Source organism: Oxyura jamaicensis, chromosome 1, assembly GCF_011077185.1.
Source record: "Oxyura jamaicensis isolate SHBP4307 breed ruddy duck chromosome 1, BPBGC_Ojam_1.0, whole genome shotgun sequence".
Taxonomy (NCBI): domain Eukaryota; kingdom Metazoa; phylum Chordata; class Aves; order Anseriformes; family Anatidae; genus Oxyura; species Oxyura jamaicensis.
The window spans coordinates 174583839-174594521 of NC_048893.1; the positions used below are offsets into that span (position 1 = coordinate 174583839).

At 45.2% G+C, this 10683-nt stretch overlaps 1 long non-coding RNA gene across 2 annotated transcripts in view; it reads right to left on the reverse strand.

Annotated features, from left to right (window-relative positions):
* Positions 1-756: 756 nt before the first annotated feature.
* The window catches only part of LOC118164844, a 30153-nt gene continuing 20226 nt past the window's right edge, over positions 757-10683 (reverse strand). The window contains exons 1-3 of one of the 2 annotated variants that reach the window (XR_004749701.1): positions 9403-9535; positions 8517-8772; positions 757-1561 (exon numbers count right to left, since the gene is read on the reverse strand). This is a non-coding gene — a long non-coding RNA (uncharacterized LOC118164844). Of the gene's footprint in view, positions 1562-8516; positions 8773-9402; positions 9536-10683 lie in introns of those variants that run through there. The other variant, XR_004749698.1, reaches the window with a different exon arrangement.

A 10683-nucleotide genomic window follows, 5' to 3' on the forward strand; every position in this document is an offset into this window, starting at 1 on the left:
CATTCACCAGATCTATTTTCTGGGTGCTGCACATTTTCTTCAACCTTTTGATGATGAACCTACCCTTAGTATTTTGACTCAGGAAGCCGTTCCACCCCAAAGCAGTAGTTCAGCCGCGGAGTTCAAAGGCACGAGAAGAAAAGGTTACCAGTGAGAAGTTCCATTAGGAAGCAGATTTAATCTTCCAATATGTATATTCATCAGTGCTTAATGTATTTAGCGCAGTGCCTAGGGCAACCCATTGCGCTAGCTGGGGATAAAGCTCCAGCCTTGTGCTTTTTGCTTTCTGTAGGTGCAACACACATCAGTAGGAGCTGGGGCTGCTCTGTCCTGCTGTCCCTTCCACCCATTTACATAGAAAAGGGAAGAAGAGGGGAGACTTAAGGAAGAAGTTAAAAAAAAATCTCCCTCTATGTGTTTTTTTTATTTATTTATTTCAGTGGGGGAAACGAGAAACTTATGGAGGCTGGTATAAGAAGCAGAGCAAGACAGAAATGCAGCAGTTTTAGTATTAACATCTTTTCTTTATTAAGCTTTTTGTTGCTTGAAGAAAAGCTGAAGACCTTTTTGATTTGTTTGCATTTTTATAAGACAATCGTGTATCCAGTTTCCAGCCTCTAAACCTCACAAATTAAGTGCAAGTATCACAGCGTGACGGATCTCATAAGACATCCTCATCTTGGATCACAGGGTTACATAAAAATCTTACATTTGAATTTTCTTAAAAATTTAACTTTTTTTCTTCCAAACCTGGGACTCTGACAGATACAGAGAGAAAAATAAAGCAACACTTTTTATTTATTTATTTATTTATTTATTTATTTATTTATTTATTATGGGTACTTTTTAAAACCCATTTCCTAATTTTGAAGGGATGTGACTCACATTTTCTTGCATGCCTGGATGTGACGGTACAGTTTGGTAGGACGCAAACATGAGTGTGGCAGCTTGAAAGCCCCACTCCGTGTAAGATGCAAACCAGCCTTAACAGTTGCCCTCTTCCTCAGTGATGTGGCCTTCTGCAGTTAAAGTATCTGGACATGTGAATGTGCACATTTTTTTAAACAGCACAAACTTTTTATTCTAGACATCACTGTTCAATCTCTTCCCCTAACTACAGCTCCCATACAAATAATCCTACAGCTCTAGGAGGTCCTGTGTTTCTCCAGGCTAAGAGCGTATTAAGAGTAAATTATTCCAAAGAGAAAGGTGAATTTTGTAACTGGTCCGAGCTTTGTTTAGCTTATTTGTGTGGAAAGGTTTAATTTCTTGTTGCCATGTTGAAGAACCTCAGTACGACTTGACTTCTTCCATGGCATCGATTCCAAAAACCTGACATCCTTTGAGGATGTTGCAGGATGAGAGGTGAAAATCGCTCATCACCAACAAACACGCTGCCCTTAGGTGTTGTCTGCGCACGAGGCCGACGAGGAGGGCACCCAGTTGGGTGCCATGGCCATTGGCAGGCAGAAGGACGTTGCTGGTGGCTGCAAAGCGACGGTGCTGCTGGAAGTCATTCACCACTTGAGTCTTCCTGGGAAAGCAAGGGCAATCTAAATTTCTAATGTAACAAAACAAGCAGGAAGAAGAAAAAAGGCCCTCTTTATGCCTCATTAAAAAACTGAGAAAGACCCAAGTGAGGTCTCACCACTCAGTCCTTTTAATCTCCTTAACACTGCTGTGGGCTTGCTTTTTTTTTTTTTTTTTTTTTTTTTTTTTCCCCTATTTGTGACAGCGATCAGTGCTGACAGCCATGAGACAAGGTTTCTGAGTCCCTGGTTCCACATTAAGCAGCACAGCCTGAGGAGCAGGAGCTGTGCCTCCCTCTGGATGCTCCTCTTCCCACCCAGGGACACCTTTTAGCTCATGCAGGCTGGAGATCGACTTTCTGCCCTGGACATTTATCCAGGTAGTCAGCAGAATTCATTATTTTTGCAAGCTTTGGACACCTCCAGCAAGCTCAAAAGTGGTTGTGACACCATATCTGTGGAATAAATAAATAAATAAATAGTAATTTTTTTAAGTATTGTAGTGGATAATGGTGCTCAGCAGAAAAGGAAAACCTCCAGTGGGCAGTCAGGAGGAGAGCTATGAATGTCATAGTTTGGCCACTGTAATATCAAAGAGCCACTCTCTCCTACAACCTTTTTAAGTATATATCAGTCACAATTTATTTGTCTTTTCCAGCTATTATTTTTTTTTATATAGACCTGGTTTGACAGTTTCTTTCTTCCTCCTATTTTGGAATACATTAGCTTCACAGAAGTTCATTTCTACGCAGAGACCAGATGCATCCTCTAATAACAATTACGTAGCACAGAGCAATAAACCTATTGTTTAGCCCAGTAAATCAGGCTGTTTAATCAAAGAAGGCAGATTGTTATTTCTTCACTGTGCATTTGTAATGCTTTGTTTGACTTCTTATATGCTCAGGCATATATACATACATAGGCAAATATATATGTTTCTGAGCTTGGGGCCCAGTAATCTGCAGCACAAGAAGAGCAGAGCCCCCATGCTGGTGAAGGGCTGCTGATCCATCACAAGATTATCCCTCCAAGCAAGTCCTGGATATGAGGTGCCTGAATCCCCCATCCTGTGCTCCCAAGGTTAAGCAACTCGAGGTTCAGTGATGCTGCCAAACTGACCACCTTAACAGAAACATTCCCCAAGATATAAGAAAATATATCATCCTTGTTAAGTGCATTTCCATAGGTTCACATCCCGCTCCTGTATGGGCGGCTCTTCTTCTTGTAGGCTTCCAGCACTGGGATTAGCTCAGCTAAGCTTTTTCTTACATAAATCTGCCTGTTGGCAGATAAACCACATGCAAGGGCTGCATCCTGCCAATAACTGCTTGTTTCTGCTCTGAACATCCACCTATCCCTTCAGCAACTTGTCTTCCAACCATGCTTTTGCATGACAGCCTTCATTCTTGCCTTGCAGCTGTCTGTTGCAATTTTGTAATATACTGTGGGAATGGGATGTATCCAGTTCTGTCTGGGACTTGGCACTGCAGAAGGCCCCTGCCCTCTCTGTTCTGGCTCCCTGTAATACTACTGGGCAACAGGGAATTAGCACTTGATGTGCTACCCCTGGAACATGCCCAGCTACTTAAATTCTTCCTCTGCAAATTTCATTTGCACCCCCTGTAGCTACTAGCTGCATGGGTGAACTCATATTGGTCCCAAATGGACTGGAAATGCAGAGGTTGGGCTGCACAGCTCTGCTCGCAGTGGGCTTCTACAATTTCTCCAAAAGCCATTCCAGGCCATTTCCCTACCAAATCTGCCAGCCTGTTGCAGTTCACGTGGCGTGCCCAGATGTGTGTACGAGTCATATCAAAAAACATCCCATGAGCTCTTTCAAAAGCCAGGCACCAAAGCGTTGTTCTGCGTCAGCCTGGCTGTCCTCTGCCCTGGAGATAGGAAGCCTCAGCTCCTGGAGACTGGAAAAGTGTGTCAGGCTACTGCCAAAGAGGAAAGGGCACTAAGAGTCAAGAGGTTCAGGCTTGTTTCCCAGATTTGAAACAGTTGTCCCTTATGGCCTTGTGCAGAACACTTTTTCTCTGCTCCCTCCAGGTCCTTATCAGGAAAACTGGAACAACATCTTCCTTACTCCCTTCTCCCATCTTCCTCACTCCGAGCACTAAGGTTAATGGGAAAGGAGCTGGGTCTTGCTCCGGATGGGTACAGCACAACCCAGCACAGCCAGGTCCTGATGGGGGCAGTGGGGCTGGCAGGACCATGTCCTGAACACTGAGCCCGAATCCCAGCTAGCCCTTCCTACAATCTCCATGATAAACTCTCAGAGGTTAGCAGCAGACACTGTCCTACGTATCGTACTCTCCACTGTATATTTGTAATTAAAGTCCCGCTTTTTCTGATAATTGGAAGATGCAGGGATAATATTCTGCACTGAAAACTGTCCTGGGGTCACAAGAGGTGTACAGCCCTGCAACATTAGGATGCTTTGGGTTCTCTGCCAAGGACAGAGTTTATCTAGGAAAAGTGTTTCTGGGAGGAGGATGGCTTTCACCTGGCAAGGCAGGACACCAGCAGCAAATCTTGCAGCATTTTGCACCTCTGTTGTGCCCATCACACTACCAATGTGTTCTTAGTCCCTCAAGGAGAACCTTTTTGGGTTCCCAGTTATTTCGGATGTCTGCAATGCCCCTGTAAGAAATTATAGTGCAAATATCACCAGGCAGTTTTCCTGCCCAGAGCCTTCCATATTCTTAGCATGTGAGTTTTTTTTCCTGCTGGGGAACATGCAGCTCTCGCACCCTGTTTCATATCAAGCTGAAACATTGCTGTGGGAGGAGAGGGGTTTCTTTTTGCTGAGATATTTAATGCTGCAGATACTTCCTTGGACCAGGTGTTGGATGGATATTTTTGGAGGAAGTAACAGACCTGCACACTACCGGTCTGTGCTGGTGATAGTGGCATCTTGCTCTGAAAGTCATTCATCCCTGTTTGTCCAGCATCTCCACCACTGGTGAGCTGTAAGATGAAACCATCTGTGAAATTGCCCAGGATGAGCAGCACTTTAACTCCAGAGAGCCTTTTGGATGTCAGAACTGTAATGTCCCCAGAGAGAAACAAAACCATCCACAATAATGTGCCAGGCAGGGCTGCAGCCAAGTGGATTGGGAGCAGGAGCAGTAGGATTTCAGTGGGCTGTTAAAGTGCTGCTGCCAGAAGCCTTCGCTGTGGACTTGCTCACATACCACAGACCTCTGGAGAAGATCATCTGCATAATTACAAGGATCACAGATCTTGCACTTCCCCTATCAGTGAGCATTTTCCTTTTGGGTACAGTATGTTCCTGCAGATTCCAACAATAAACTGCTCTAATGGTCTTTGCAGTCATCTGATTTAGCTACATAAAAATGTCCTAGCGCAGAGCTGGAAAGGCAGCTCCACTCCGCACAAATCTGCATGGGAACAGGGTGTGTGCAGCACGTCCCATCCACGGATAAGCTAATCCTTTCTGCAGATAAAACTTGCCAGCAAAACGTAGCCTGAAAAAGTAGTTACTGAGGTTGTTTATTTTTCAAAGGATGGATAAAATTTCAGAGCGATAAAATCACTTCCTTGAAATACTTTCATTCAAATAATTTACTTCCTTTTGAAAGGCTTAATCTTTCCTCTGGTGTATTATTTATTATATTTTTTTTTTACTCCTAAGCATGGTGAGGGAGGGCAGAACTGGCCCTGATGTGATGGGGGGTGGATGTGCAGCTGCAGGCGTGTGTTTTGTGATCGGGCAGCACGTGCCATGCCAGCTGCAGATAACGTGCATGGGGGGGACGGCCAGCGCCCCATCGGCCCTCCAGTAAATGTCTCATTGTGCTGGTAAATGTCTCATTGTGCTAATTTGCAGGACCACGACAATGAAAATTGTTGTTTAACACCACTGGTGGGGCTGCCTGCGCCCCTGACTTGGTACTCGGGGTGTGCTGGTGGGCCACACCTTGCAGGAAGGGAACCTGCAAGAAATACGGAGAGGGCATCGCGTACACGTGGTGGCTGTCTCAAAGTTTTGGGCTCAGAGACCAGATCCTCCAGCTTCTGAGCTAACAATGTATTTTTCAGTGAAGGCTTGAGCTTCTTTGATTAATCGCATGTAACTTTAGGCAAAACACCAAATAGCGCAAGATTTTCTATAAAGCCACAGAAATCTGGCAGCGCCAGAGAAGTGGTGAAAAAATGAATTGTTTTTTCAAAGTCGCATAATTATTTTAGGAAGGCCGGGAGCCAAAGCCTGGAAAACTCTACAGTGCATGAAATAAAAGCCACTAGGAAAAATAAATAAATAAATAAACTAAAGGGTACATCTCTGGCTTAAGTGCTGGCCTGGGCTTCGTACGGTGTTCTCTATCCCTGCCATGCAGCACAGGCGGCCCTCTGGAAGGTGGAAATCAGCAGTGTTGTAGGAGCAGGACAGGAGCCCAGGGCTGGTGGGCCTGTGCTGGTCGGCAGGATCTGAGGGCCCTCAGCGCCCCGAGGTCGTCATGCTGCAGACTCGGTGGAGAACAATAAGGGGAAGCAGAAAATGTCACCCAGAAAATAGGTCAACAGAGAAAGAAGTTGCTGAAGCTTCTCCCTGGGCTGGCAGGCCCATGCCGCAGCCTGTGGGACACGAGGCCGTCGCGTCCGGCCCTCTTCAACCAGCAGACGTGTTACGGATGTTTTGAGGGGCAGTGCCTTCCAGCAGGAGTTTGGACTGGTGGCAAGGGGATGTAATTGGTCTCCCTGGGCAGGAACCAGGCCGTGGGGGACATTTGTTGTGGATGTCCCATTCCTGGAAGTGTTCAAGGCCAGGCTGAATGGGGCCTTGGCCAATATGATCTAGCGAGTGGCATCCCTGCCTATGGCAGGGGGTTGGAGTTAGGTGATCTTTAAGGTCCCTTCCAACCCAAACCTTTCTATGGTTCTATGATTTGCCTGAGGAATCACCCAATTGCCCTGGAGGGAACTGATTCCCCTGCAGAGGGTGACAGGCAGGAGAAGAGGAGGGTGTTCAGATCCTGAGCACAAGCACGGAGGGGATGGAGGGGATGGAGGGGATGGGGATTCCTCACACTTGCTCTGTAAGAGATGTTGCAGGCTGACCTGGTGGGTCTGTGACTGTAAATTCAAGCTTATGCCTTAGCCTGGCAGGGACATAATGGGGGCTGAAAGGAGAACGAGGGGATTAATGCCTCCTCTGCCCCCATATTAACCACCAGATTTCAACACCTCTCCACATTCCTCTCCAGTAGATGTAATGGCCATGTTACACACTCCCTCCTGACCCCTTCAGATGACCTGAAGCTGCTTATATCGATGTCTGGATTGTCTGCTGGCCCACTGCTAGTACTCCCAAAGCACCCAGCAAGCAGAGCACTATACAGATCCCAGAGACGTAAAGAAATACGAAAAAATATGTGAAGAAGCTGAACTACATAGACAAAAACTTAACAGGATTTGGTGGAGCTTGTATAAGGTTGGTTTTCCATCAGCATAGTTCAATGGCAAATAACTTGTGTAGGCAAAAATCCTAACTGGGCTTGGGTCTATTGCTGACAGACTGTGAAAGGAAAGCACCACGGGCAGCTGAGCAACTTTCACACGTCCTGTTTTTTCATATTCTTATTTACATTATTGTTTTTATGTTTCTATAACACAGATGGATAGAGATGGAGAAAGCTTCAACAGAGAAAGAGAAGCAAATGCATTGAGAACTAAAATAAATAGAAATGCAAACATATCTTCACAGAAGCTGATCTGAGGCCAGAGGAGGGTATCTGGGGAGGGCTTCTGGAGGACCAGATTATAGATACAGGTTATCCTGTATCCCACGGGGAAGACAGCAAAGCAATCCCTGAAAAAACAGGGGTTGTTCTTGGAGTGACTGTGTTGCATCAGCTTTGATTGTCTGAGGATGCAAATGAATCAAATCCTATTGGGAGAGGTAATTCCTGTCAGCAGATCAGCTAAATACCATTGAGAGAAAACAGCACATAAGTCTCCTGTGGGCACCTTCTCCGTCAGGCACTCGTAGCAGAATATAAATTGGCTTAATATAAATTACATTAGGAGAACTAGGTGTAAGTGCCTGACAGGATGATGGCAGGCAATTGGCGCTGCACAAAGGCAATAACAGCAGTGATTCGGTTGTAACACTGATGGTCAAATGACATGAGGTGGGCAAGGGTCCAGGCAGAGGTGATATTTTCAATCTAAATATATAAGTGCATTGTGCAGCCAGGTACACAGTCCAGTCTATCACCTCCTGTGGCAGAACCATGTAAGGTTTTCCATTGTTTCCATTCCAAGACCTTCTGGAATAAATTTTACTAGAAATACAAAATTAAGTCAATCATAATACAAATGGGTAGCTACAGGTTAAGTGATTTCTCTCTCTCTCTCTCCCTCTCTCTTTTTTTTTTTTTTTTTTTCCCTTCAATAGCTTTTTAGCAAGGCTTAGCATCAACAGTTCCAAATGCTTAAAATAGGAGCCCATCATTTTTCAGGTAAAACAGGTAAGCCACCTTCTGTGTTTTTGCAGATGAAAAATACAAAACTAAAGGAAGTGAAGAGGTTTGTATCAAGTCCCAGGGAAAGCTTGTGAGAGACCCTGAGAGTAAACCCAAGGCTTCCTGATGCCCTACATGCTGTCTGGCTGTGTGCCCCTCTCTCCTCCTGGAGACACAGTAACTTGCACAGGATTCAGGACTTCCCAGACCACTCACAAAGTGGTTTCCTATGTAAATCCCCATGTAAAAACTCTCTTTCTGTATTTCTGGAATTAGGAGCAACGGAAAGGAGAAATAATTCAACCAGCCTAGGGCATGGGAAATCACTCCTCTCCGACTTCTTATGTGACCTGAGTAAGCTTGAGCTTTAGTCACATTAGCTCCAACTTCCCACCACTAAAATGCAATAAAACCATGAAACAGGAATGTTTTTAGGATAAATCCACACAAAATTCAGTGGTAGCTATGAATATACTTTATATGGAGTGGTTACCTCAGCACATGGCAATGAGATCCTTAGCACCAACACGTAAGAAAAAGGGAAAAGATGTCCTTCTCAGATTTTGTTTTTTTGTTATCCTAGGATAACAATCTCATTCATTTCAGTTATGATTTTCCGCCCATTTCCCTGTGTTCATCTTCCACTAGGACTGCTTGTTACCGTGGGCCATTAGCTGCAGTACTTGGATGGTAGTTGCTTCCTTTGGATTTCTTGTTTCAGCAACATGGAGAAAATGCAGCTTTGTGGCCTGCAATGACAAAGAGCTTACAAAAGCCTCTGGATTTAATTAAAAAATAAAAAATAAAATTAAAAAAAAAAAAAAACCTACACCTCTTGTAGACCCAATTCTCCATTCACAGAGCTAGAAATCAGCAATCATACCTAGGTCAGCACAATTACCAGAGTGCAAAATTGCACCTATATAATTTGAACTCATAAAATAATGACCCCTTTTCCCTCACATAAAGCAAAGCAAAGGCAGGAAAGGGCATGACAGAAGCTCTGCTGAATTAGACAATACACCTTTGGCAGTGGACAGTATCTGAGAAGGGAGGGTGCTCTTTCTCAGAAAAAAAAAAAAAAAAAAAAAAAAATTGTTTGCAATGAGAGAATTGCACATCAGCTCCTTAGAGCCACTGAATACACAGCACTCGGCCAACTTCACCCTTCCTAATGGCAAAGGAAAGTCCCAGGGAAGCCCCTGGAAGCCACCTCAGCCACAGGCAGAAGCAGACGACACAGTGATGAATGCTCAGAGTAACGCCGACAAAAAGTGTAGCAAATTTTTTGGAAGCAAAGAGTGGAGCAGAAAGACTAGTAAACAGAATAGAACTAACCAAGACCCCCAAAAAGGAAAATAACTCCAAGTTCTGCTCACCTCTGTGGCTAACTCCCACCATCCTGCCCAGGTGCACTGGGTTGTTGCTCTCGGACATGAACTCTTCCTAGGCTTTTGAGTCCCCGAATGCTAAAAGCTAAGTGAGCATTAATTACTGCCAGTGGAAGGTCTGTTCATCATTAAAAGTCAGTTAAATGGATTGCAAGTAGAAGTGGCCAGCAGCATTTCCTTCGCACCATGAAGGCATGAGGGAAAAATTATCGTTGCTTCACATGTCTCCGTAAGCAGAGCCAGAGGGACTCGGAGGGAACCACCACCCTGTTGTGCTACAAGACAAACACAGAGCCCAGGGAGACTTCAGCCAGGCAACACTGGACACATGCACGAGGTCAGGACACATGAAGCCAAATAGCTCATGAACAGAGCAAGGAAAAAAGGGGAAAAGACACTAGTTTATACTATTTATGTACACAATTCCTTACCTTATTAGGTCTGCTTTTAAGTTGTATAACTGTGCAAAAATATCCCACCTTTCCCCTCTGCCTTTGGCTAGCTCCTAGTGCAAACCCCAGAGCAGAGCAAAGCCAAGACCTGGGGAGCAGCAAATCTGATACGGGTTGCCTGTTGCAGAATAGCTTGGCTAGCTCCCACAAGTCAGACGCAAGTGTACGAGGCAGATCTTGTCACCGGTGTGGGACCAAAAACATTTCCTGCTGCACTGGAAGTTCAGGATCCCGAGGGCAGAGGAGCTGAGACAACATCACACTGCATCAGCTGAAAAGTGGGAGACCATGGTTTGCAGGACGGTCCTTGCAAGGCGGACCAACCCAAATCTTTGTTGTGTGTAGAGCTGTTTTGAGTCAGTATGCATTTTTTCTGATGTGCTTACACCACACTCAGTCAGATCAGACCACAGAGCTTGAATTCATGACCGAGTAACCGGCTTGGCTTCTGAAGAAGTACATGTACAGGATGTCAAAGCTGCAAAGAGGGCAGCTGCAGAGCTGTCCACGTCGTCTTGTGACACCAACCATGTGCTGGATGCTGTTAATGGAGAGGAATGGCAAAGGCCCATTTAATCCCCACCAGTAAATCTGCTCCTGTAAGACAGCCAAGTCTCACACCGAGTGTTTGCTGCAGCATTTCTGCCCTGTGCAGAAAGGCCTTTGGTGTGCTCACATCTCACATTGGCCTGCTTTCCTCCTGTTTTTCCATGCCATCACCAGAGTGGTGGGAAAGATGTGTTTGCCTGGCAGTACACAGGCCATCCCAAGGCTTCATGGAAACATGAAAAACCCCAGCACTGCTCAGTCAGGCCAA